The sequence below is a fragment of the Nerophis ophidion genome, linkage group LG20, assembly GCF_033978795.1.
Source record: "Nerophis ophidion isolate RoL-2023_Sa linkage group LG20, RoL_Noph_v1.0, whole genome shotgun sequence".
Classification (NCBI taxonomy): Eukaryota; Metazoa; Chordata; class Actinopteri; order Syngnathiformes; family Syngnathidae; genus Nerophis; species Nerophis ophidion.
In genome coordinates this window covers 5,299,992-5,326,997 of record NC_084630.1, presented here as the reverse complement: position 1 = coordinate 5,326,997, position 27,006 = coordinate 5,299,992, and the positions used below count along the sequence as shown (strand labels likewise).

At 39.7% G+C, this 27,006-nt stretch overlaps 1 long non-coding RNA gene across 3 annotated transcripts in view; it reads left to right on the top strand.

The window, feature by feature from the left end:
- Nucleotides 1-27,006, top strand: part of LOC133538672 (uncharacterized) — a 146,848-nt gene that overhangs the window by 94,931 nt on the left and 24,911 nt on the right. For all 3 annotated transcript variants that reach the window (XR_009803080.1, XR_009803079.1, XR_009803078.1), the window contains exon 7: nt 18,268-18,438. This is a non-coding gene — a long non-coding RNA (uncharacterized LOC133538672). The remainder of the gene's footprint in view (nt 1-18,267; nt 18,439-27,006) is intronic.

The window sequence follows — 27,006 nt, the reverse complement described above, 5'->3', positions numbered from 1 at the left end:
TTTCATTCGGCCCTTGAGGCAATAATAAATTAACATTAGAACTGGCCCGCCGGTATTATACAGTGGCGGTGCCGCTGTATCACAGCATTCAACGCTAATTCCCATACTTGCCCCCCCCCACCCCCCCGAAAATCTCCCGGGGGAACCATTCTCCCGAATTTCCACCCGGACAACAATATTGGGAGCGTGCCTTAAAGGTACTGCTTTTAGCATCCTCTACAACCTGTCTTCACGTCCGCTTTTCCTCCATACAAACAGCGTGCCGGCCCAGTCATGTAATATATGCGACTTCTACACACACACACACACACACACACAAGTAAATGCAAAGCATACTTGGTCAACAGCCATTCAGGTCACACTGAGGGTGGCCGTATAAACAACTTTAACACTGTTACACCACACTGAACCAACACCAAACAAGAATCCATTTTCTACCGCTTATTCCGTTTTGGGGTCGCGGGGGGCACTGGCGCTTATCTCAGCTACAATCGGGCGGAAGGCGGGGTACACCCTGGACAAGTCTCCACCCCATCGCAGGGCCAACACAGATAGACAGACAACATTCACACTCACATTCACACACTAGGGCCCATTTTTTAGTGTTGCCAATCAACCTATCCCCAGGTGCATGTCTTTGGAAGTGGGAGGAAGCCGGAGTACCCGGAGGGAACCCACGCATTCACGGGGAGAACATGCACACTCCACACAGAAAGATCCCGAGCCTGGATTTGAACCCAGGACTGCAGGACCTTAGTATTGTGAGGCAGACGCACTAACCCCTCTGCCACCGTGAAGCCAAACAAGAATGACAAACACATTTCGGGAGGACATCCGCACCGTAACACAACATAAACACAACAGAACAAATACCCAGAACCGCTTGCAGCACTAACTCTTCCGGGACGCTACAATATACACCCCCGCTACCAACAAAACTGGATTTTGCATGTCACTATAAAGTTATATAAGCCTTGCTTGTTCAATATTCAATGTAAAACTTGTTTGGGTCCCTTTTAAAAGGTTAAGTTGTTCAACTTTGGCCCACGGCTTTGTTCAGTTTAGAATTTCTGCCCACTCTGTGTTTGAGTTTGACACCCCTGTTTTACTGCATATGTCAGCAGAATAATTAGGAGCCTTTGTTTGTTTACTTACTACTAAAAGACAAGTTGTTTTGTCCGTTCACTATTTTATTTAGGAAAATCTTGCAATAAGAAACATATGTTAAATGTACCCTGAAACCTTTTGTTAAAATGAAGCTAATAATGTCATTATTTGTGGTCCTCTTTATTTAGAAAAGTATCAAAATACATTTGGGATAGCAAAAAAAGCACCCTATGCGGTATAGCTCGGTTGGTAGAGCGGCCGTGCCAGCAACTTGAGGGTTCCAGGTTCGATCCCCGCTTCCACCATCCTAGTCACTGCCGTTGTGTCCTTGGGCAAGACACTTTACCCACCTGCTCCCAGTGCCACCCACACTGGTTTAAATGTAACTTAGATATTGGGTTTCACTATGTAAAGCGCATTGAGTCACTAGAGAAAAGTGCTATATAAATATAATTCACTTCACTATGACACATGTCAAATGTAACATTATTAAATGCTACATTTTTTTTACCCCAAAAATACTCCTGATCATGAATTTATTTAGAAACTACCGCCTTAACTTAGGCCTGTCCCACTAAACACACCAATATCTTGTTAATAGATGTGTAATAAAGCTCCTTTGTTCTAGTTCATGGCACAATGTGCTTTAATAGACATTTAAAATGTTAATGTGCCAGATTGTAGCCAAAGGGTACATTTTGCTGTTTTTATCTGCCACATGTAGAAAGCTGGTCCGTGAAAAGAATGCATACATTAAAGGGGTCCCTGGTGGAAAAAAGGTTGGGGGTCCCATTCTCCTGGTCACGTCATGCTCTGTCGCTGGTAAGAACGTGCGGACAAATTGGTCCCTGACTAGTGTTTGGGTTACAGAGGAGAGAGTCTTTTCTTCTAAAACATGTCGTAACTAAAATTTTATGAAGATTTTTACATTTTTTGTTTAAACAGACAGATAGTTAGTACTTTATTGATTCCTTAAGGAGAGTTCCCTCAGGAAAATAAAAATTCTAGCAGCAGAAAGATCGAATTTTAAAAAGTAAATAATAGGGGTATAAATGGAAATAAAATATAAAAATATTATACAATAATCAACTTTTTTACACCGAATTGTTTTGGATTTATTTTTTTGCACTATTTAATTTTTCTACACTGCAGTTTTATACACCAACTTTTTTACACTGAATTGTTTTAGATTGAATTTTTATACACTGCATTTTTATGCACTGATTTTTTTATACACCAAATTTATTTTACACTGAATTTTTTTTACACCGAATTGTTTTAGATTAAATTTTTCTACGCTAATTTTTTTTTTTTACACTGAATTTTTATGGACTGATTTTTTTTATACACTGAATTTTTATACACAAGTTTTTCTCTCAGATTTTTTTATACACAATTTTTATACACCAGATTTATTTTACACTGAATTTTTTTTTTACACCAAATTGTTTTGAATTGAATTTTTATACACTGCATTTTTATGTACTGACTTTTTTTATACACCAAATTTATTTTACACTGAATTTTTTTTACACCGAATTGTTTTAGATTACATTTTTCTACACTGAATTTTTTTTTTACACTGAATTTTTATACACTAAAGTTTTTTTTCTCTGATTTTTTTATGCACCAAATTTATTTTACACTGAATTTTTTTTCCACCGAATTTTTCTACACTGAATTTTTTTTTTACACTGAATTTTATAGACTGATTTTTCCATACACTGAATTTTTATACACTAAAGTTTTTTTCTCTGATTTTTTTATACACCAAATTTATTTTACACTGAATTTTTTTACACCGAATTGTTTTAGATTGAATTTTTCTACACTGATTTTTTTACACATAATTTTTATACGCCAAATTTATTTTACACTGAATTTTTTTACACCTAATTGTTTTAGATTGAATTTTTTTACACTGAATTTTATAGACTGATTTTTATACACTAAAGTTTTTTTCTCTGATTTTTTTATACACTAATTTTTTTTACATCAGAATCTTTATACGCTGTTTTTTATACACTAATTTTTATACGCCAAATTTATTTTACACTGAATTTTTTTTACACCGAATTTTTCTACACTGAATTTTTTTTTACACTGAATTTTATAGACTGATTTTTATACACTAAAGTTTTTTTCTCAGATTTTTTTATACACTAATTTTTATACGCCAAATTATTTTACACTGAATTTTTTTTACACCGAATTGTTTTAGATTGAATTTTTCTACACTGAATTTTTTTTAGACTGAATTTTATAGACTGATTTTTCCATACACTGAATTTTTATACACTAAAGTTTTTTTCTCTGATTTTTTTATACACCAAATTGATTTTACACTGAATTTTTTATACACCAAATTGATTTTACACTGAATTTTTTTTACACCTAATTGTTTTAGATTGAATTTTTCTACACTGATTTTTTTACACACAATTTTTATACGCCAAATTTATTTTACACTGAATTTTTTTTACACCTAATTGTTTTAGATTGAATTTTTCTACACTGAATTTTTTTTTACACTGAATTTTATTGACTGAATTTTCATACACTAAAGTTTTTTTCTCTGATTTTTTTATACACTAATTTTTTTTACATCGGAATTTTTATACGCTGTTTTTTTATACACTAATTTTTATATGCCAAATTTATTTTACACTGAATTTTTTTTACACCGAATTGTTTTAGATTTAATTTTTCTACACTAAATATTTTTTTACACTGAATTTTTATAGACTGTTTTTTTTATACACTAATTCTTTTTACATCAGAATTTTTACACGCTGTTTTTTTTATACACTGAATTTGTATACATTGAAGTTTTTACTCTGAATTTATAAACACTGAATGTTTATAGATTGAATTGTTTTACACTGAATTATAAAACACCACATTTTTTTAGTTACGTTGTCAGCATAATTTGTCAAAAAAATGTTCACAAAATTCAAACGCAAAAAAATCAGTTACATAAATCCAGTGTCAAAAAAAGCTTTTGCAATAAAAACACAAATGAACATTCATAGTGCGAGGCTGCACACTTGGGGGCGGTACAGCTCGGTTGGTGGAGCGGCCGTGCCAGCAACTTGAGGGTTCCAGGTTCGATCCCCGCTTCCACCATCCTAGTCACTGCTGTTGTGTCCTTGGGCAAGACACTTTACCCACCTGCTCCCAGTGCCACCCACACTGCTTTAAATGTAACTTAGATATTGGGTTTCACTATGTAAACCGCTTTGAGTCACTAGAGAAAAGCGCTATGTAAATATAACTCACTTCACTTGATATATCACAACTTTTCCTTGAAAAAGTGCATACGTCAGCTCTTTGTGCACTCCTAAATACATGAGGCCTCCTGTAATTTGACCAAACAGTAGCTTCTATTGTTGAGTGCATCGCGCTGTGTGAGAAATTTCAATCCAATAATATGATAGGCTTGAATAGGAGTATCCCACAATGGGGAAACTATATGGTTGCAGTGCGGTTACAAAAAGTAGGTCAAAACACATGAAAACAAGAACACAAAAGGCATAAAATACCTTAAAAAGGCACGAGTTGATTCAACAAGCTGCCACTTTCACTTTCACATACAGCTACGAAAGTAAAACACAACGAAAAAACCCAAAATGAGCTAGAAATAATACAAAATGCGTTCAAACTTAATAATGCAACAGGGCATTGTTGCGGTTGGGCCTGGCCGAATGGTCCTGCCACCCCCACGGTTGCAACGGCGCCTCTCACAGCATCTTCCATATCTGAATCGCTCCCTCGCTGCCTTCTTGTCCTTTTTTATTTATTTTTTATTTTATTTTTTTCTAGTCCTTCACTCTCACTTTCCTCATCCACGAATCTTTCATCCTCGCTCAAATTAATGGGGAAATCGTCGCTTTCTCGGTCCGAATCGCTCTCGCTGCTGGTGGCCATGATTGTAAACAATGTTCAGATGTGAGGAGCTCCACAACCCGTGATGTCACGCACACATCGTCTGCTACTTCCGGTACAGGCAAGGCTTTTTTATCAGCGACCAAAAGTTGCAAACTTTATCGTCGATGTTCTCTACTAAATCCTTTCAGCAAAAATATGGCAATATCGCGAAATGATCAAGTATGACACATAGAATGGACCTGCTATCCCCGTTTGAATAAAAGAAAATCTCATTTCAGTAGGCCTGTAAATTCTTATCAGTGACAGAGCAGGGATGAGCTAGGAACACAATTCAATCTGAAACACCCCATTATTCATTCATTGACATATTACATGTGTTTTTTTTTTGCGAAATGGGGCGCCCATGGCCCTACTGTGATCTGCGTTTATGCAGGAGTCAGACAGTTCCCCTCCTTTTTGCCCCTCAAGCTGGCATCTTAATACTTTTAAACAGGGAGGCCATTTGTTTATGTGTGTAGTAGCAGCAGTGGCGTACATGGTGTCACCCTCAGGAGCCCACAGGTCAGAGGTCAGATAAATAGACAGGAGAGGCCTTGTCCCAGGAGAGAGCCAGCGGGGGCTTCTATTCCTAAACCTCCTAAGTGGAATTAGTGTCTCACCGTGCTGGTCCTTAAAGTCATTAAGTAGAGTTATTCAATATGGTCAAAGAGACTGGAGAGTCAAACAAAGTGCTTGGTGAGAAAGCAAATAAAAGTACTTCAATAGCTGGTGAATTCGTCGTAATTAAAGTTTGAAGTCAAATTTGAAGTGTAAAAAGATGTATTGTGTCACGTTTTGCAGCGTTCGCTGAGGATGCGGAGACATAGAGGCAGGTGCAGTCCAAAGTCTTAATGAGGCAGTAACGACATCAAAGACAATGATCCGGCGAGATGTGAACACAAAGGCTGAACTAAAATAGTGCCAAATGGCAGGTGTGTGTGTGTGTATATATATATATATATATATATCCATCCATCCATTTTCTACCGCTTATTCCCTTTTGGGGTCGCGGGGGGCGCTGGCGCCTATCTCAGCTACAATCGGGCGGAAGGCGGGGTACACCCTGGACAAGTCGCCACCTCATCGCAGGGCCAACACAGATAGACAGACAACATTCACACTCACAGTCACACACTAGGGACCATTTAGTGTCGCCAATCAACCTATCCCCAGGTGCATGTCTTTGGAAGTGGGAGGAAGCCGGAGTACCCGGAGGGAACCCACGCATTCACGGGGAGAACATGCAAACTCCACACAGAAAGATCCCGAGCCTGGATTTGAACCCAGGACTGCAGGACCTTTGTATTGTGAGGCAGACGCACTAACCCCTCTGCCACCGTGAAGCCTATATATATATATATATATATATATATATATATATCCATCCATCTTCTTCCGCTTATCCGAGGTCGGGTCGCGGGGGCAGCAGCCTAAGCAGGGAAGCCCAGACTTCCCTCTCCCCAGCCACTTCGTCTAGCTCTTCCCGGGGGATCCCGAGGCGTTCCCAGGCCAGCCGAGAGACATAGTCTTCCCAACGTGTCCTGGGTCTTCCCCGTGGCCTCCTACCGGTTGGACGTGCCCTAAACACCTCCCTAGGGAGGCGTTCGGGTGGCATCCTGACCAGATGCCCGAACCACCTCATCTGGCTCCTCTCGATGTGGAGGAGCAGCGGCTTTACTTTGAGTTCCTCCCGGATGGCAGAGCTTCTCACCCTATCTCTAAGGGAGAGACCTGGAAACTCATTTGGGCCGCTTGTACCCGTGATCTTATCCTTTCGGTCACGACCCAAAGCTCATGACCATAGGTGAGGATGGGAACGTAGATCGACCGGTAAATTGAGAGCTTTGCCTTCCGGCTCAGCTCCTTCTTCACCACAACGGATCGGTACAACGTCCGCATTACTGAAGACGCCGCACCGATCCGCCTGTCGATCTCACGATCCACTCTTCCCTCATTCGTGAACAAGACTCCTAGGTACTTGAACTCCTCCACTTGGGGCAGGGTCTCCTCCCCAACCCGGAGATGGCACTCCACCCTTTTCCGGGAGAGAACCATGGACTCGGATTTGGAGGTGCTGATTCTCATTCCGGTCGCTTCACACTCTGCTGCGATACCATATATGTATGTATAAAAGTATTTAGTCAGCCACCGATGGTGCAAGTTCTCCCATTTAAAATGATGACAGAGGTCTGTAATTTTCATCCTAGGTACACTTCAACTGTGAGAGACAGAATGCGAAAAAAAAAATCTAGGAATTCACATTGTAGGAATTTTAAATAATTTATTTGTAAATTATGGTGGAAAATAAGTATTTGGTCAACCATTCAAAGCTCTCACAGATGGAAGGAGGTTTTGGCTCAAAATCTCACGATACATGGCCCCATTCATTCTTTCCTTAACACGGATCAATCGTCCTGTCCCCTTAGCAGAAAAACAGCCCCAAAGCATGATGTTTCCACCCCCATGCTTCACAGTAGGTGTGGTGTTCTTGGGATGCAACTCAGTATTCTTCTTCCACCAAACACGACGAGTTGAGTTTATACCAAAAAGTTCTATTTTGGTTTCATCTGACCACATGACATTCTGCCAATCCTCTGCTGTATCATCCATGTATCCATTTTGGTATAAACTCAACTCGTCGTGTACCCAGACTGCGTGGTGGGTAGTAGTCGGTTTCAGTAGGCCTTTAAATCCATCGATTGGTAAGTGTTTGTTTGGCATTAAATGTGGGTGGAGGGAAACGCTGGATGTAAATATAGTTTCAAATGTACATACAGCTATCCTAAATAGCATGTTAGCATCAATTAGCTGGCAGTCATGCCGCGACCAAATATGTCTGATTGGCACATAAGTCAACAACATCAACAAAACTAACCTTTGTGATTTAGTTGACTTTATCGTTGCAAATGCATCTGCAGGTTATCCATACATCTCTGTGCCATGTGTGTCTTAGCACCGCCGGTAAAATGTGCAGACACTCCGGCACATTCGATGGGGGTGTGGCGGCAGATTTCTTTGACTTTATCGTTGAAAATGCATCTGCTTTGAGTGTCGCAGGATATCCACACAATCTTGCCATCTCTGTAGTAGCATAGCTTTCGTCGGTAAAGTGTGCGGAACAAACGACTGACCATTTCGTCGGCTTTCCCCCTCGTATTTTGAACAAATTTCGTCCAATTTCTGGCTACTTTCGCATCTTTGGGCCAGTGGTGCAACTTGAATCCCTCCCTGTTAGTGTTGTTACACCCTCCGACAACACACCGACGACGCATGATGTCTCAAAGGTTCCAGAAAATAGTCGAAAAAACGGAAAATAACAGAGCTGAGATGAGGTGTTTGTAATGTGTTTGAGAAAATGGCGGCTTTATTACCTCGGTGACGTCACGTTCTGACGTCATCGCTCCAAGAGCGATAAATAGAAAGGCGTTTAATTCGCCAAAAGTCACCCATTTAGAGTTCGGAAATCGGTTAAAAAAATAGATGGTCTTTTTTTCTGCACCATGAAGGTATATATTGACGCTTACATAGGTGTGGTGATAATGTTCCCCTTTAAATAATTTTTACCTTGCTGTCCGTGGAACATATTTTGGAAAATGTCACTGAATAAATAGCAGGGTGCTTTATATGAACTCTGGGTCTGACGGTTCATTTTTTATCACAATCAGAAAAAAATGTCAATCGTGGATAACCCATGGCCGTTTCCTTTTTTCTCACTTTTGTTGTTTTGCACTACTAAATGCATTGTCTATCATGTATTCCTAATGATCTCAAACATGCGTTCAAATACTTTAGGTGTGCATCAAATAGTATTGAAATTGTTTTAAACGGATAAAAAAATGGCAAAAAGAAAAACAAAATGTGAATCCTTCAAACCAGAACCCACTACTCGAGCCAATTTTAACACATTTAATTTCTGGTACTATTTTCCCTCTTTTTGTCAGCGCTTCACCGCACAAAAATAATTCAATCAATCAATCAATCAATGTTTACTTATATAGCCCTAAATCACTAGTGTCTCAAAGGGCTGCACAAACCACTACGACATCCTCGGTAGGCCCACATAAGGGCAAGGAAAAACTCACACCCAGTGGGACGTCGGTGACAATGATGACTATGAGAACCTTGGAGAGGAGGAAAGCAATGGATGTCGAGCGGGTCTAACATGATACTGTGAAAGTTCCATCCACAATGGATCCAACACAGTCGCGAGAGTCCAGTCCAAAGCGGATCCAACACAGCAGCGAGAGTCCTGTTCACAGCGGAGCCAGCAGGAAACCATCCCAAGCGGAGGCGGATCAGCAGCGCAGAGATGTCCCCAGCCGATACACAGGCGAGCAGTACATGGCCACCGGATCGGACCGGACCCCCTCCACAAGGGAGAGTGGGACATAGGAGAAAAAGAAAAGAAACGGCAGATCAACTGGTCTAAAAAGGGAGTCTATTTAAAGGCTAGAGTAGACAAATGAGTTTTAAGGTGAGACTTAAATTCTTCTACTGAGGTGGCATCTCGAACTGTTACCGGGAGGGCATTCCAGAGTACTGGAGCCCGAAATGAAAACGCTCTATAGCCCGCAGACTTTTTTTGGGCTTAAGGAATCACTAATAAGCCGGAGTCCTTTGAACGCAGATTTCTTGCCGGGACATATGGTACAATACAATCGGCAAGATAGGATGGAGCTAGACCGTGTAGTATTTTATACATAAGTAGTAAAACCTTAAAGTCACATCTTAAGTGCACAGGAAGCCAGTGCAGGTGAGCCAGTACAGGTATATATGTATGTATATATGTATATAAAGGTATATACAGTACAGGCGTAATGTGATCAAACTTTCTTGTTCTTGTCAAAAGTCTAGCAGCCGCATTTTGTACCAACTGTAATCTTTTAATGCTAGACATGGGGAGACCCGAAAATAATACGTTACAGTAGTCGAGGCGAGACGTAACAAACGCATGGATAATGATCTCAGCGTCTTTAGTGGACAGAATGGAGCGAATTTTAGCGATATTACGGAGATGAAAGAAAGCTGTTTTAGTAACGCTTTTAACGTGTGCCTCAAAGGAGAGAGTTGGGTCGAAGATAATACCCAGATTCTTTACCGTGTCGCCTTGTTTAATTGTTTGGTTGTCAAATGTTTGAGTTGTATTATTAAATAGAGGTCGGTGTCTAGCAGGACCGATAATCAGCATTTCCGTTTTTTTGGTTTTTCAACCTAAACTGACTCCCTTAGTTCATCCATCAAACATTTACTGATCTGAAGTGACACAGGATTTGCTGAAGTCCCTCTTGTTTGACTTTTGCGGCTCATGTTTATACGAAGAAAAAAAATTTTAAAAACCTGGGTGAACTCTAGAAATTGTTCACAGCATTGGAATAGGTCCACGATCTGATGGTTGGGATCAAATTAATGCGGATTTTTTTTGTCCTATAAATCCTCTCCTTCTGGATTCTTCTCCGTTTCATTGTGATTCTGACAATGTCATCTCCTGAAAAAGACTCATCAACACCTTTAACGTGAGGAGGGGTTAGGGTGACGATGAGGAGGCCTGACAGGAGCAGGAGATGTGGAAGGATAAAAGATGGATTAAGCTGGTGCCTCAGATTGGCAGGAGCGCCTGCCTGTTGGTTAAGCTGGGAGATGTGCTTCTTTATTTGTTAAACGCAGGAGAAATCCTTCATCACAAACATATCCATTTATAAATGTGTGTGTGTGTGCGCGCGTGTGTGTGTTCTTGTATTTCTAGCCTTCTTGAGACGTCAACAAGGAAAAGTACCTTCCATATGAGGAGGTGTGAACAAGTTAGGACATAAACCATGGTCCCAATACGGAAAAGCATTGCATCTAATAGAGAATGTCTCATATTGCACCCCCTGGTGGTGAAATCTATCGAAATTAGGGTGGTCCCAAAAACGAGGGATTTTTTTAAGTTGACTGTGTGTCGATTTTAAAAGTACTCCCCCTCTGGTGAACATATGAAATAACAAGTGTGTGTAAGAAATTGAAATGCGCCCCCTTTGGCCAGAATTAATTTAAAAATATATATATATTTGTCCCCATCTTAGAAGTATGCCAACACTTCCTATGTTAGCATGCTAACGTTAGCATGTTAACATTTTATAATAGCATTTTAGCTAATTTTATATAATCGAACCTAAAACATCAAGGTTTTTGATGATTGCTGCCACCAACATATGAAAAAACAAGTGTGTGTAAAAAGTTTAAGTGCTCCCCCTCTTCCCTCTGGTCAAAATATGAAATGACAAGTGTGTAAGATATTGAAATGTGCCCCTTTTGGCCAAAATGTGTATATATATATATATATATATATATATTTGTCTCCATCTTGGAGTATGCCAACGCTTCCTATGATTGCATGCTAACGTTAGCATGTTAACATTTTATGCTAGAATTTTAGCTAATTGTGTTTGTCTAGACCTAATAATCATGGCTTTTGATACTTGGCCCCATCTTAGAAGTAGGCCAACGCTTAGAAGTATGCTAACGTTAGCATGTTAACATTTTATGCGACCATTTTAGCTAATTTTGTTTAATTGAACCTAAAAATCACGGTTTTTGATACTTGCCGCCACCAACAAATTAAATAACAAGTGTGTGTAAAAAAAATGAAGTGCTCCCCCTCTGGTCAACATATGAAATAACAAGTGTGTGTAAGAAATTGAAATGCGCCTGCCCCCTTTGTCCAAAATTAATTAAAAAAAAAATGTATATATATTTGTCTCCATCTTAGAAGTATGCCAACGCTTCCTATGATAGAATGCTAATATTAGCATGTTAACATTTTATGCGAGCATTTTAGCTAATTTTGTATAATTGAACCTAAAAATCATGGTTTTTGATACTTGCCGCCACCAACATTTGAAATAACAAGTGTGCGTGAAAAAAATTGAAGTGCTCCCCCTGTGGTCAACATATGCAATAACAAGTGTGTGTAAGGAATTGAAATGCGCCTGCCCCCTTTGGCCAAAAATAATAAAAAAAAAAAAAATGTATATATATTTGTCTCCATCTTAGAAGTATGCCAACGCTTCCTATGATAGAATGCTAATATTAGCATGTTAACATTTTATGCGAGCATTTTAGCTAATTTTGTATAATTGAACCTAAAAATCATGTTTTTTGATACTTGCCGCCACCAACATTAGAAACAACAAGTGTGCGTAAAAAAAATTGAAGTGCTCCCCCTGTGGTCAACATATGAAATAACAAGTGTGTGTAAGGAATTGAAATGCGCCTGCCCCCTTTGGCCAAAATTAATTAAAAAAAAAAAAAAAGTATATATATTTGTCTCCATCTTAGAAGTATGCCAACGCTTCCTATGATAGAATGCTAATATTAGCATGTTAACATTTTATGCGAGCATTTTAGCTAATTTTGTATGATTGAACCTAAAAATCATGTTTTTTGATACTTGCCGCCACCAACATTAGAAATAACAAGTGTGCGTAAAAAAAATTGAAGTGCTCCCCCTGTGGTCAACATATGAAATAACAAGTGTGTGTAAGGAATTGAAATGCGCCTGCCCCCTTTGGCCAAAATTAATTAAAAAAAAAAAAAAAGTATATATATTTGTCTCCATCTTAGAAGTATGCCAACGCTTCCTATGATAGAATGCTAATATTAGCATGTTAACATTTTATGCGAGCATTTTAGCTAATTTTGTATAATTGAACCTAAAAATCATGGTTTTTGATACTTGCCGCCACCAAACATTTGAAATAACAAGTGTGCGTAAAAAAATTGAAGTGCTCCCCCTGTGGTCAACATATGCAATAACAAGTGTGTGTAAGAAATTGAAATGCGCCTGCCCCCTTTGGCCAAAATTAATAAAAAAAAAAAAAAATGTATATATATTTGTCTCCATCTTAGAAGTATGCCAACGCTTCCTATGATAGAATGCTAATATTAGCATGTTAACATTTTATGCGAGCATTTTGGCTAATTTTGTATAATTGAACCTAAAAATCATGGTTTTTGATACTTGCCGCCACCAACATTAGAAATAACAAGTGTGCGTGCAAAAAATTGAAGTGCTCCCCCTGTGGTCAACATATGCAATAACAAGTGTGTGTAAGGAATTGAAATGTGCCTGCCCCCTTTGGCCAAAATTAATTAAAAAAAAAAAATATGTATGTATATTTGTCTCCATCTTAGAAGTATGCCAACGCTTCCTATGATAGAATGCTAATATTAGCATGTTAACATTTTATGCGAGCATTTTAGCTAATTTTGTATAATTGAACCTAAAAATCATGGTTTTTGATACTTGCCGCCACCAACATTAGAAATAACAAGTGTGCGTAAAACAAATTGAAGTGCTCCCCCTCTGGTCAACATATGAAATAACAAGTCTGTATATGAAATTTAAATGCGCCTGCCCCCTTTGGCCAAAATTAATAAAAAAAAAAAAAAAAAGTATATATATTTGTCTCCATCTTAGAAGTATGCCAACGCTTCCTATGGTAGAATGCTAATATTAGCATGTTAACATTTTATGCGAGCATTTGAGCTAATTTTGTATAATTGAACTTAAAAATCATGGTTTTTGATACTTGCCGCCACCAACATTAGAAATAACAAGTGTGCGTGAAAAAAATTGAAGTGCTCCCCCTGTGGTCAACATATGCAATAACAAGTGTGTGTAAGGAATTGAAATGCGCTGCCCCCTTTGGCCAACATTAATTAAAAAAAAAGAATATATATATATATATATATATATATATATATGTATATATATTTGTCTCCATCTTAGAAGTATGCCAACGCTTCCTATGATAGAATGCTAATATTAGCATGTTAACATTTTATGCGAGCATTTTAGCTAATTTTGTATAATTGAACCTAAAAATCATGGTTTTTAATACTTGCCGCCACCAACATTTGAAATAACAAGTGTGCGTAAAAAAAATTGAAGTTCTCCCCCTCTGGTCAACATATGAAATAACAAGTCTGTGTATGAAATTTAAATGCGCTCTCTTTGGCCAAAATTAATTAAAATATAAATAAATAAATATGTACATAGAGACATACTGTACTAACTTGAAGTAAATAATGAAGATTAAAAACCAATTACAAAAAAAAAGAAAAAAGAAATGTACTAAAAGCTTACTTTTTTTTTATATTTTCACATTATGTATATAGTAATAATGATGTAAATACAAATCTTTAGACTTCTAGAAAGGGTGGTTCTAAAGAGGTAGGCATTTTTCAGAGGTCCCAAGAAGGTAACAAATACAAGAGTGTGTGCTTGTATGTATGTGTTTTTGCGTGTGTGTGTGCCTGCGTGCGTGTGTGTGTGTGTGTGTGTGTGTAAAGCCCCTTACATGTGATAATGACAGCTGTAATGTCTGCTATCTACTCTGCTCTCAGACTCCTCTTGCATGTTTGTGTACCTGACGCCTTGAAAGCTTGTTGTGGGTAACCTATCAGGCAAGGATAAGCTTTTTATATTTGTGTGTGTGTGTAAGATGAATGGTCTGTGACAGGTGTTGGGGATGAGATCTCCAATTATCACACTTTAATACCTTTTTCACACACACACGCACACACACACACACACACACACACACACACACACACACACACCTCAGTCTAGTACCAAGAGAGCGAATGAAAAAGTCTAACAATGAAGACAAATGAGATATTTTTATGATATTATGTGGTGTTGCATGCTCATTTACACTGTTGTGTTACGCTATGTTAAAGTCAAATCTTGTCATAAATCGGAGAGTGACAAAATACACAAGGGAACTTTCTATTGCTGTATGAGAAATTATGGGAATTATCTGTTCCAATGTCAACATGGTGCATACGAACATTTGAATATTCTGAACAGTCATGCATGTCTGGAATATGTTGAGCACCTGTTGATATTAAGATGTAAAGTGATACTACTTTTTAAAGGCGAGTTGAGTGTTTGTATTATTTGGCACACAAAAGTAGTTGACTGCGTACAGTGGGGCAAAAAAGACTTTGCGGTTTGTTTTTCCGGAAGGAAAAGGAAAGTTGGAGCGGGCAAGGCGTGAAGGTAAAGACATATTTTAACACTATAACTACAAAAAAAAGCAAACAAAGGGCGCGCACAATGGCGGAGAACAAACTTGACTCATGAAAACAAAAGACTAGCACAAAGGCAGAACTACAGTGGGGCTAAAAAGTATTTAGTCAGCCAGCGATTGTGCAAGTTCTCCCACTTAAAATGAGGACAGAGGTCTGTAATTTTCATCATAGGTACACTTCAACTGTGAGAGACAGAATGCGAAAAAAAATCTATGAATTCACATTGTAGTAATTTTAAATAATTTATTTGTAAATTATGGTGGAAAATAAGTATTTGGTCAACCATTCAAAGCTCTCACTGATGGAAGGAGGTTTTGGCTCAAAATCTCACGATACATGGCCCCATTCATTCTTTCCTTAACACGGATCAATCGTCCTGTCCCCTTAGCAGAAAAACAGCCTCAAAGCATGATGTTTCCACCCCCATGCTTCACAGTAGGTATGGTGTTCTTGGGATGCAACTCAGAATTCTTCTTCCTCCAAACACGACGAGTTGAGTTTATACCAAAAAGTTCTATTTTGGTTTCATGACATTCTCCCAATCCTCTGCTGTATCATCCATGTATCCATTTTGGTATCAACTCAACTCGTCGTGTTTGGAGGAAGAAGAATACTGAGTTGCATCCCAAGAACACCATACTCTAACTTTCCTCATCCACGAATCTTTCATCCTCGCTCAAATTAACGGGGAAATTGTCGCTTTCTCGGTCCGAATCGCTCTCGCTGCTGGTGGCCATGATCATAAACAATGTTCAGATGTGAGGAGCTCCACAACCCGTGACGTCACGCGCACATTGTCTGCTACTTCCGGTACAGGCAAGGCTTTTTTATTAGCGACCAAAAGTTGCAAACTTTATCGTGGATGTTCTCTACTAAATCCTTTCAGCAAAAATATGGCAATATTGCGAAATTATCAAATATGACACATAGAATGGACCTGCTATCCCCGTTTAAATAAGAAAATATCATTTCAGTAGGTCTTTAATTTTTTAAAAATGCTTTATCTTACCTCCATGCCACTCCTGCTTGTCTTCTGTATTGGAAGGAAGGCTACCAGCGCAGCTGTGTGCCCCCGAAGACGTAACAGAAGCTTAGGGAAGGCTATGCAGAACAAAACTAAAACTGAACTGGCTACAAAGTAAACAAAAGCAGAATGCTGGACGAGAGCAAAGACTTACTGTGGAGCAAAGGCGGCACATGACGTGAGAATCAACAATGTCCGCACAAAAAAAAGATAGCCACAACTTAAATGGTCTTAATTGCTAAAACAAAGTAGATGCGTGAAACATCGCTCAAAGGAAGACATGAAACCGCTACAGGAAAATACCAAAAAATAAGAGAAAAACCAACCAGAATAGGAGCGCAAGACAAGAAAATAAAACGCTACGCACAGGAAAACAGCAAAAAACTCCAAATAAGTCAGGGTGTGATGTGACAGGTGGTGACAGTACACCTACTTTGAGACAAGAGCTATATTGATGCATGCTTGGTTATGCTTTAAAGCAGGGGTCACCAACGCGGTGTGTATGTGTATATATATATATATATATATATATATGTGTATATATATATATATATATATATGTGTGTATATATATATATATATATATATATATATATATATATATATATATATATATATATATATATATATATATACACACACACCATTTCCCGAATTCGGAGGTCTCAAGGTTGGCAAGTATGACTTAGGCCAGGGGTCACCAACACGGTGCCCGCGGGCACCAGGTCGCCCGTAAGGACCAGATGAGTCGCCCGCTGGCCTGTTCTAAAAATAGCTCAAATAGCAGCACTTACCAGTGAGCTGCCTCTATTTTTTAAATTGTATTTATTTACTAGCAAGCTGGCCTCGCTTTGCTCAACATTTTTAATTTTAAGAGAAACAAAACTTAAATAGAATTTGAAAATCCAAGAACATATTTTAAAGACTTGGTCTTCACTTGTTTAAATAAATTCATTTATTTTTTGACTTTGCTTCTTATAACTTTCAGAAAGACAATTTTAAAGAAAAAATACAACCTTTAAAAATTATTTTAGGATTTTTAAACACATATACCTTTATACCTATTGAATTCCTGCCTCTTCTTTCCTGACAATTTAAATCAATTGTCAAGTATTTTTTTCAAAACATTTTTTATTGTAAAGAATAATGAATACATTTTATTTAAATTCTTCATTTTAGCTTCTGTTTTTTCGACGAAGAATATTTGTGATACATTTCTTCAAACTTATTATGATTAAAATAAAAATATAAATATTCTGGCAAATCTAGAAAATCTGTCGAATCAAATGTAAATCTTATTTCAAAGTGGATTTTAACCTATTTAAAACATGTCGTCAAAATTCTAAAATGTATCTTAATCAGGAAAAATTACTAATGATGTTCCATAAATTCTCTTTTAAATTTTTTTCAAAAAGATTTGAATTAGTTAGTTTTTCTATTCATTTTTTTCGGTTGAATTTTGAATTTTAAAGAGTTGAAATTGAAGTTCAACTATGTTTCAAAATTAAATTTTCATTTTTTTCGTGTTTTTTCATCATTTATTCCCTACAAAAAACTTTCCGTAAAATGAAAAAAAAATGTACAACAGAATGACAAACAGAAATACCCATTTTTCTTTATATATATATATATATTTTTTTTTAATTTTATTTTTTTTTTATTTTTTTTTTTATTAAAGGTAAATTGAGCTTATTGGCTATTTCTGGCCATTTATATAAGTGTGTATCAAACTGGTAGCCCTTCGCATTAATCAGTACCCAAGAAGTAGCTCTTGCTTTCAAAAAGGTTGGTGACCCCTGCTTTAAAGTCATATCCAACAATTGCGACAATTACTTTTTACTGTCAACTGAGTTTCGTTTTTTTTAATGATTTCTGCTGGTGGTGTGCATCCGGATTTTTCCAATTCAAAAAATGTGCCTTGGCTCAAAAAAGGTTGTTATATGGAATATAAAAAATAAGATTAATTGTAAACAGAGAAGTCTGGCCCCTGATCCATAGCTTTTTAGTAATTGTGGCCCCCGTGACAGTTGAGTTGAAAATCCCCGTCCTGAAGGTTTTTTAACTACTATCACAGTGTTTGTTTTTGAGCTGAACACTGATGTTTCTCTGAAATGAACCATGTCTCGCCTCAGATGGCCGTCTCTTCCTCCTGATGGCAGTTTATCTTCCTGCTCATCACACGCACGACGACATCATTGAACAGAGACGCTGCTGGAGGTCGATGACATCCGCTGCCTGTCGATCATCATCAACCCCCCTCCAGCAGACACCTTTTTTTCTGTCGCTGACGGACTGACGGACAGGTACGTGTTTATGTGTGTGTGCTGCTTTTCTGTGTTTTTGTGTCAACCAAATATGTGGTCTTTACACAGCAGGTGAGTGGCAAGCGAGACGACATGCAAATATGTGTTAGGCTTCGAAATCTTTCAGGAAGGTTTTTTTTTTTTTTAATTCAAATGATTATTTGGTATTTTGTCCTGCTACCAGGCTTCACGGTGGCAGAGGGGTTAGTGCGTCTGCCTCACAATACTAAGGTCCTGCAGTCCTGGGTTCAAATCCAGGATCGGGATCTTTCTGTGTGGAGTTTGCATGTTCTCCCCGCGACTGCGTGGGTTCCCTCCGGGTACTCCGGCTTCCTCCCACTTCCAAAGACATGCACCTGGGGATAGGTTGATTGGCAACACTAAATGGTCCCTAGTGTGTGAATGTTGTCTGTCTATCTGTGTTGGCCCTGCGATGAGGTGGCGACTTGTCCAGGGTGTACCCCGCCTTCCGCCCGATTGTAGCTGAGATAGGCGCCAGCGCCCCCCGCGACCCCGAAAGGGAATAAGCGGTAGAAAATGGATGGATGGATGATTATTTGGTATTTTGTCCTGCTACCAGGCTTCACGGTGGCAGAGGGGTTAGTGCGTCTGCCTCACAATACTAAGGTCCTGCAGTCCTGGGTTCAAATCCAGGATCGGGATCTTTCTGTGTGGAGTTTGCATGTTCTCCCCGTGACTGCGTGGGTTCCCTCCGGGTACTCCGGCTTCCTCCCACTTCCAAAGACATGCACCTGGGGATAGGTTGATTGGCAACACTAAATTGGCCCGAGTGTGTGAATGTTGTCTGTCTATCTGTGTTGGCCCTGCGATGAGGTGGCGACTTGTCCAGGGTGTACCCCGCCTTCCGCCCGATTGTAGCTGAGATAGGCCCCAGCGTCCCCCGCGACCCCAAAAGGGAATAAGCGGTAGAAAGTGGATGGATGGGTCCTGCTACCATGTTTGTTGGAGCTTACAAAAAGAAGGACCCTATGTTTTGGCCGCACGGGGCGGCGTGGCTCGGTTCGATGGACCCAATTTAAAGATGTACATTCCCGTTTCCATATGAGTTGGGAAATTGTGTTGGATGTAAATATAAACGGAATACAATGATTTGCAAATTATTTTAAATTCGGAAAATCAAATCAGCAGCGTCGTTCAAAAAAGCTTTTATCAATCACGCCAAATAGCGAAAGTGAAACCGCTTCTGTCAGGACATGATCTCGAGAAATTAATTCCCGCTTTTATCTGGAATGGTTTAGACTACTGCAACGGCCTGTATGTTGGCATTATCCAGGCCTCCCTCGCCCGCCTGCAGCTCCTGCAGAACTCTGCTGCTCGTCTGCTAACACAGACCTGCAGACATGAGCACATCACCCCTATGTTAGCGTCCCTTCACTGGCTCCCTGTGCGTTATCCAATCAATTTTAAACTCCTTCTATTTGCTTTTAAATGTTTAAACAACCTGGCGCCAACATATCTCTCTCCGACCTCCTTGAACCTTTCTGCCCCACCCGATCCCTAAGATCAGCTGCTACTGAGGGTCCCTGACACAATGCTGAAGCTTAGAGGTGACAGAGCTTTCTTTCGCTGCTGCTGCTCCCAAGCTCTGTAATGACCTACCTCTGAGTATTAGACAAGCCTCCTCTCTTCCTGTTTTTGAATCTCTCTTAAAAACATACTTTTATTCCTAAGCTTTTAACACTAATTGATATCCATCCTGAAATGGCGCCCCATTATACACCTGCTGTGAACCTGTTTTTATGTTTTATTTATTTATTTTTTATCATGTTCTGTTTGTGTTGTGTGGTTTGCTCGGTCCTCGTATTATCTTTTACCCTGTCCATTGTACAGCACTGTAGCTACCCCCGTGGTAAATTTTAAACGTGCTTTATAAATAAAGTTGATTTGATTAGGTTATTTACTGTTATGTTTGACTGAAGGGGAGGTGACGGCAAACGAACACCAGGTGGCAGTATGTCCAAAGATTTATTATATATAGTAAATATATACAAAAATCTGTAGTACTACTACTACTAATAATAATAATAATAATACTAATACTGCTAATGAATAAACCAAAGAAATGAAGTCTGACCAAAACTCAAGTGTGTATGGTGTGAGGCTATGTGTGTAGATTAGCTGAAGGATGTCTTACCAAAATGTTGACGAGAGTGAAGTAACGCGGAAGTCCGTGGGAAAACGTGTCCAAGCGGGAGGTCGAGAATCCAAAAGGCAGTCCGGGAGGCAAGGGGAACAACAGGGGATCCAGGAGAAACACGGGAAGAGTCAGGTACAGATGGCTATAATCTGGCCAGTGATGGCAGGTTGTCCAGGTCTATAAAGGCAGCTCCGTCATTACCATCAGGTGTGAAGTTTGCAGGTGACTGATTGCAGCTGGCGGCTGCTGCAGGGCGGGGACGCGCGCGGCTCGTTCCTGGATGTGTGCGCCCGTGGGCGTGTCCCGAGCGGCGCACAGATGGACGAGCGGCGCTGGCAGGGGTCTGAACCGTAACATTTACAGTCCGGGGAAATGGGATGTGAATGGAGGAGGGTATTAGTAAAGGGTTGAAGTTGCCTGGAGGTGTTGTGGTGCATGTACAGTAGATGGCAGTATTGTCCTGTTTAAGAGTGTCACAACATTGCTGTTTACGGCAGACGAACTGCTTTATGGTAAAAGAAAACGTTACTGCTGTTGTTGTGTGTTACCATGCTGGGAAGACGTTAATGAAACTGCCTAACAATAAACCCACATAAGAAACCAAGAACTCGCCCTCGATCATTCTACAGTTACAACGTCAATGGGCAGGCTCGCTGTTTATATTGTGGGAAAGCGGACGTGAAAACAGGCTGTCCTCACTCAGGTCCGCATGGAGCTGGAGGGGGCGTGGCCTCCAGCTCCGCCTGAATTTCGGGAGATTTTCGGGAGAAAATTTGTCCCGGGAGGTTTTCGGGAGAGGCGCTGAATTTCGGGAGACTCCCGGAAAATCCGGGAGGGTTGGCAAGTATGCAGATCCCAAATCCACAAAAAGAGCTACCAATTGGTAAGAAAAGTTGGTTTTGCATTCTAGGTTCTCTTTTAGAAGGAACAGACCAATTAAAAAGAGAGAACTGAAAGAGACAAAAAGCAACACAATAACAACTGAATTATATATCGTTTATGAAAGAAAAGACAGCAAAAAAAGTAGTTGGCATTAGAGGGGACAGACGGTCAATGAGCACTTTAATGCTTAGAACATGTTTTTCTGCTTCTATTATTGTAGTATTTACATAAATTGTATAATGTATTCTCCATTTTTTGGGGTTATTTTTATTTTCTAAAGACGGATGTTATGATTTATTAACAACATTTACTGTATTTAGGTAACTTGAGCTTCATATAAGCGACTTAATGGTCTCCGTGTGTAATTCACTGCTCTGTCTGGAGTTGGACAAAACTAAAATGTGCCATGGCACTGATTCTCCAACTGTGGTTGGATTTTTAGCGCCGTTAAACTGTAGATATTCCACCCATTTTCACTATTTTTCATGTACAGCCATGATGATTGCTCATGATTGATGGTGGGATGAGTCTTTTGTAACCCTGAGATGGAATTTTCTGGTGCGCGTCCGTTCCCGTTCATGTGTTTGTACAGTTTGTGTGTGTGTGTGTGTGTGTGTGTGTGTGTGTGTGTGTGTGTGTGTGTGTGTGTGTGTGTGTGTGTGTGTGTGTGTGTGTGTGTGTGTGTGTGTGTGTGTGTGTGTTCCGCTCGGCCGGCCGTCACAGGCTCATGCACTCGCTGTCATCCATGATGGTGCGTACAGTATGTTTACACATGGCACACTGTGTGTGTGTGTGTGTGTGTGTGTGTGTGTGTGTGTGTGTGTGTGTGTGTGTGTTCTTGTATTTCTACCCTTCTTGAGACATCGGCACGGAAAAGTACCTTCCGTATGAGGAGGTGTGAACAAGTGATGACATAAACCATGGTCCCAATAAGGAAAAGCATTGCATCTCATAGAGAATGTCTCATTTCCACCCCTGGTGGTGATATCCATCAAAATGAGGGTGGTCCCAAAAATGAGGGATTTTTCAAATTGACTGTGTGTCGTTTTTAAAAGTGCTCCCCCTCTGGTCAACATATGACATAACAAGTGTGTGTGAAAAAATTAAACGCTCCCCCTCTGGCCAACATATGTAATAACAAGTGCGTGTAAGAAATTTAAATGCGCCACCATAGGCTAGATTTAATAAAAAATAATTTTAAAAAATGTATATAGAGACATACTGTAATGACTTGAAGTAAATACTAAATATTAAAATACAATTACAAACAAAACAAAAAAAGACTAAAAGCTTGCCTTTATTATATTAATATTATTTATGTTGTAAATACAAATCTTTATATATCTAGAAAGGGTGGATCCTTAAGAGGTACGCATTTTTCGGAGGTCTCAAGAAGGTAACAAATACAAGTGTGTGTGTGTGTGTGTGTGTGTGTGTGTGTGTGTGTGTGTGTGGTGAAATCCATCAAAATGAGGGTGGTCCCAAAAAGGAGGGATTTTTCACATTGACTGTGTGTCGGTTTTAAAAGTGCTCCCCCTCTGGTCAACATATGAAATAACAAGTGTGTGTCAGAAATTGAAATGCGCCCCTTTTGTCCAAAATTAACACAAAAACAAAAATATATAGAGACATACTGTAATGATTCAAAGTAAATAATGAAGATTGTAGAGCAGGGGTGTCAAACTCAAATACAGAGTGGGCCAAAATTTTAAACGGAACAAAGCCGCGGCCAAGGTTGAACAAATTAACCTTTTAATAGTGACCCAAACAAGTTTTGCTTTCAATATTAAACAAGCGAGACTTGTATAACTTTATAGTGACATGCAAAATCCAGTTTCAAATAATACTAATAATTTAAAAATAGCAATGGCAGATCAAATCAAATTTGAATAGAAATTGAATGCCTCTTTTCTATTTGCAGCCTTCTCAGGTAAATATCAAAATAAACTCTTCCTACAGGCTAATAATACATTTTTATATTGTGGCGTCCAGGAAGAGGTAGTGCTGCAAGGGGTTCTTTATATTTGTTCTGTTGTGTTTATGTTGTGTTACAGTGCGGAGGTTCTCCCGAAATTTGCTTGTCATTCTCGTTTAGTGTTGGTTCACAGTGTGGTGCATATTTGTAACGGTCTTAAAGTTGTTTATACGGCCACCCTCAGTGTGACCTGTATGGCTGTTGACCAAGCTTGCATTGCATCAGCGTGTGTGTGTGTGTGTGTGTGTGTGTATGTGTGTGTGTGTGTGTGTGTGTAAAAGCCACATATATCATGCTATTTTTACGTAGGAAAAGCGGACGTGACGAAAGGTTTTAGAGGACGCTTGAGGCAGTGCCTTTAAGGCACGCCCCCAATATTGTTGTCCAGGTGGGAATCGGGAGAAATTTGGGAGAATGGTTGCCCCCTGTGATTTTCGTGAGGGGCTCTGAAATTGGGGAGTCTCCTTGGAAAATCAGGGGGTGGGAGGTTAGCAAGTATGAGTATTAGCGGTGAATGCGGTGTTACAGCGACACCGCCGCTGTATAATACCGGCGGGCCAGCTCTAATGTTAATTTGATATTCCCTAAAGGGCAAAATGAAAATACACGTCGGGCCAAAGTTTGACACCCATGTTGTAGACCAATTACAAACCAAAAAATGAAAAAAAAATCACTAAAAGCAGTCTTTCTCAAAATGACTTGTGTCGAATTAAATTACTCCTCTTTTTATAATATTCCGAACATTTTAAGCTTTTATTTTGATCGAGTAAAATTTCAATTTTGATCATGATCATCTTTGCACAAATGTTCAGTTTTTCTTGTAAAATTTTTGGACTTGCGTTGAGTAAAATTACGACTTTTATTGTTATTATTATTTATTGTTTTTATTGGGGAAATTGTGACCTTTTTATGGGGAAATTGTGCCATTTTCCTTGTGAATTTGTGACCTTTTTCTTGAGAAATTCCAACAATTTTTTCTATATTTGCATAGTATCTATATATTATTAAAGGCCTACTGAAAGCCACTACTAGCGACCACGCAGTCTGATAGTTTATATATCAATGATGAAATATTAACATTGCAACACATGCCAATACGGCCTTTGTAGTTTACTAAATTGCAATTTTAAATTTCCCGCGGAGTTTCTTGTTGAAAACGTCGCGGAATGATGACGCGTGTTTGTGACGTTATTGGTTGAGCGGACATTTTTAGGCCAGCACCACTTACTGCTAAAAGTCGTTTCTTTTCATCGCATTTTGGACATCTGTGTTGCTGAGTCTTTTGCAATTTGTTCAATTAATAATGGAGACGTCAAAGAAGAATGCTGTTGGTGGAAAGCGGTGTATTGCAGCTGCCTTTAGCAACCGAAACACAGCCGGTGTTTCTTTGTTTGTTGTGAAGCTTTAGCGAACATGTTTCTCTACCACATGTCAACCAGCAAGTTTTTGGATGAGAAAATTGTGGTATTAAGTCGGCTCTTACCGGAGACTTGTGCGGAGTTAGTGTCCTCCTGCAGCAGCTGTCATCTTGGCTCCTCCATTGGCTTCCATCAGAGACACTGGCGGTCACTGCAGCCCTCCGACTTTCAAGTATGACCTTATAATCTCACAAAAATACTATTAACACAATAAGCAGATAAGGGATTTTCCAGAATTATCCTAGTAAATGTGTCTAATAACATCTGAACCGCTCCCACTGCACTCGCCTTTTTTTTTTCTTCTTTCTAGTGCTTCACTCTAACTTTCCTCATCCACGAATCGTTCATCCTCGCTCAAATTAATGGGGAAATCGTCGCTTTCTCGGTCCTAATCGCTCTTGCTGCTGGTGGCCATGATTATAAACAATGTGATGATGTGAGGAGCCCTACATCCCGTGACATCACGCGCACATCGTCTGCTACTTCCGGTACAGGCAAGGCTTTTTTTTTTTTTATCGACCAAAAGTTGCAAACTTTATCGTGGATGTTCTCTACTAAATCCTTTCAGCAAAAATATGGCAATATCGCGAAATTATCAAGTATGACACATAGAATGGACCTGCTATCCCCGTTTAAATAAGAACATTTCATTTCAGTAGGCCTTTAATGTTGTAAATACAAATATTTATATATCTAGAAAGGGTTGGTCCTAAAGAGGTAGGCCATTTTTGGAGGTCTCAAGAAGGTAACGAATACAAGCGTGTGTGTGTGTGTGTGGGGGTGCTTGTGTGTGTGTGTGTGTGTGTGCGTGTGTGTGTATGTATGTGTGTGTACTTGTCATGAGCCCGCAGTCTGGAGTCGTGCCCCAGGCCCGACACTCAAGCAACAGGGTGGCCCGGCATCCCACAGGCCCTATGGCTCTGAGCCTGACCCGGAGAACGTTCCAGTTCTGTGAAGAAGCTCCATCCGTTTGTGCACTTACAGTATGTGCGCCTGTGTGTGTGTGTGTGTGTGTGTGTGTGTGTGTGTGTGTCTGTGTCACTGATTAGCAGACAAGAGGCTTATTGATGCCCTGCTAAATGATGTTCCCAGAGCAGATACGCAGCTGAAGATGAGGAGGAGGAAGACTGTTACCAGGCTAATAATACTAGGAAGGGGAGGAAGATTAAATTTCTTATTGGTCACACACACACACACACACACACACACACACACACACACACACACACACACACACACACACACACACACACACACACACACACTACAATGGCAACATCAGTAGTCACTATTAGTACTACCTTTAATCTTTCATGGCTGCAAACATTACTGTTGTATTTGCATTTAAAAGCCACATAGAATATATCAAATATGTGCCGCTGCAGCTGCATTTGGGCGGAAGGCGGGATGCACCCCGGACAAGTCGTCATCTCGACGTAGACTTTACGCTGCCAAAAAACATTTAAAAAGATGGGAAATCCATCCATCCATCCATTTTCTACCGCTTATTCCCTTTCGGGGTCGCTGGCGACTATCTCAGCTACAATCGGGCGGAAGGCGGGGTACACCCTGGACAAGTCGCCACCTCATCGCAGGGCCAACACAGATAGACAGACAACATTCACACACTAGGGACCATTTAGTGTTGCCAATCAACCTATCCCCAGGTGCATGTCTTTGGAAGTGGGAGGAAGCCGGAGTACCCGGAGGGAACCCACGCATTCACGGGGAGAACATGCAAACTCCACACAGAAAGATCCCGAGCCTGGATTTGAACCCAGGACTGCAGGACCTTCGTATTGTGAGGCAGACACACTAACCCCTCTTCCACCGTGAAGCCCGATGGGAAATGCTCAAATGCTTATTTTGAAAATGTAATTTTGTTTATAGACTATATGTGTCAGGTTGAGTTTTTGACGAACCCCAAAATGCAGAGATGGTGGCAGGCATTGAGCAAGAAAACATAATTTAATGTCCAAAAATATAAGAATGGAAGGGAAAACACAAACCAGAAAAACAGGAGACAGGTAGCAGGAACAAGAATCGAACCAAGGAACAGCTCACAAGCGACGAGGAACCAGGGAGAACTGGAGACAGAAAGCAGTCCACGGCATAAGACAACGACAAGTCATAAT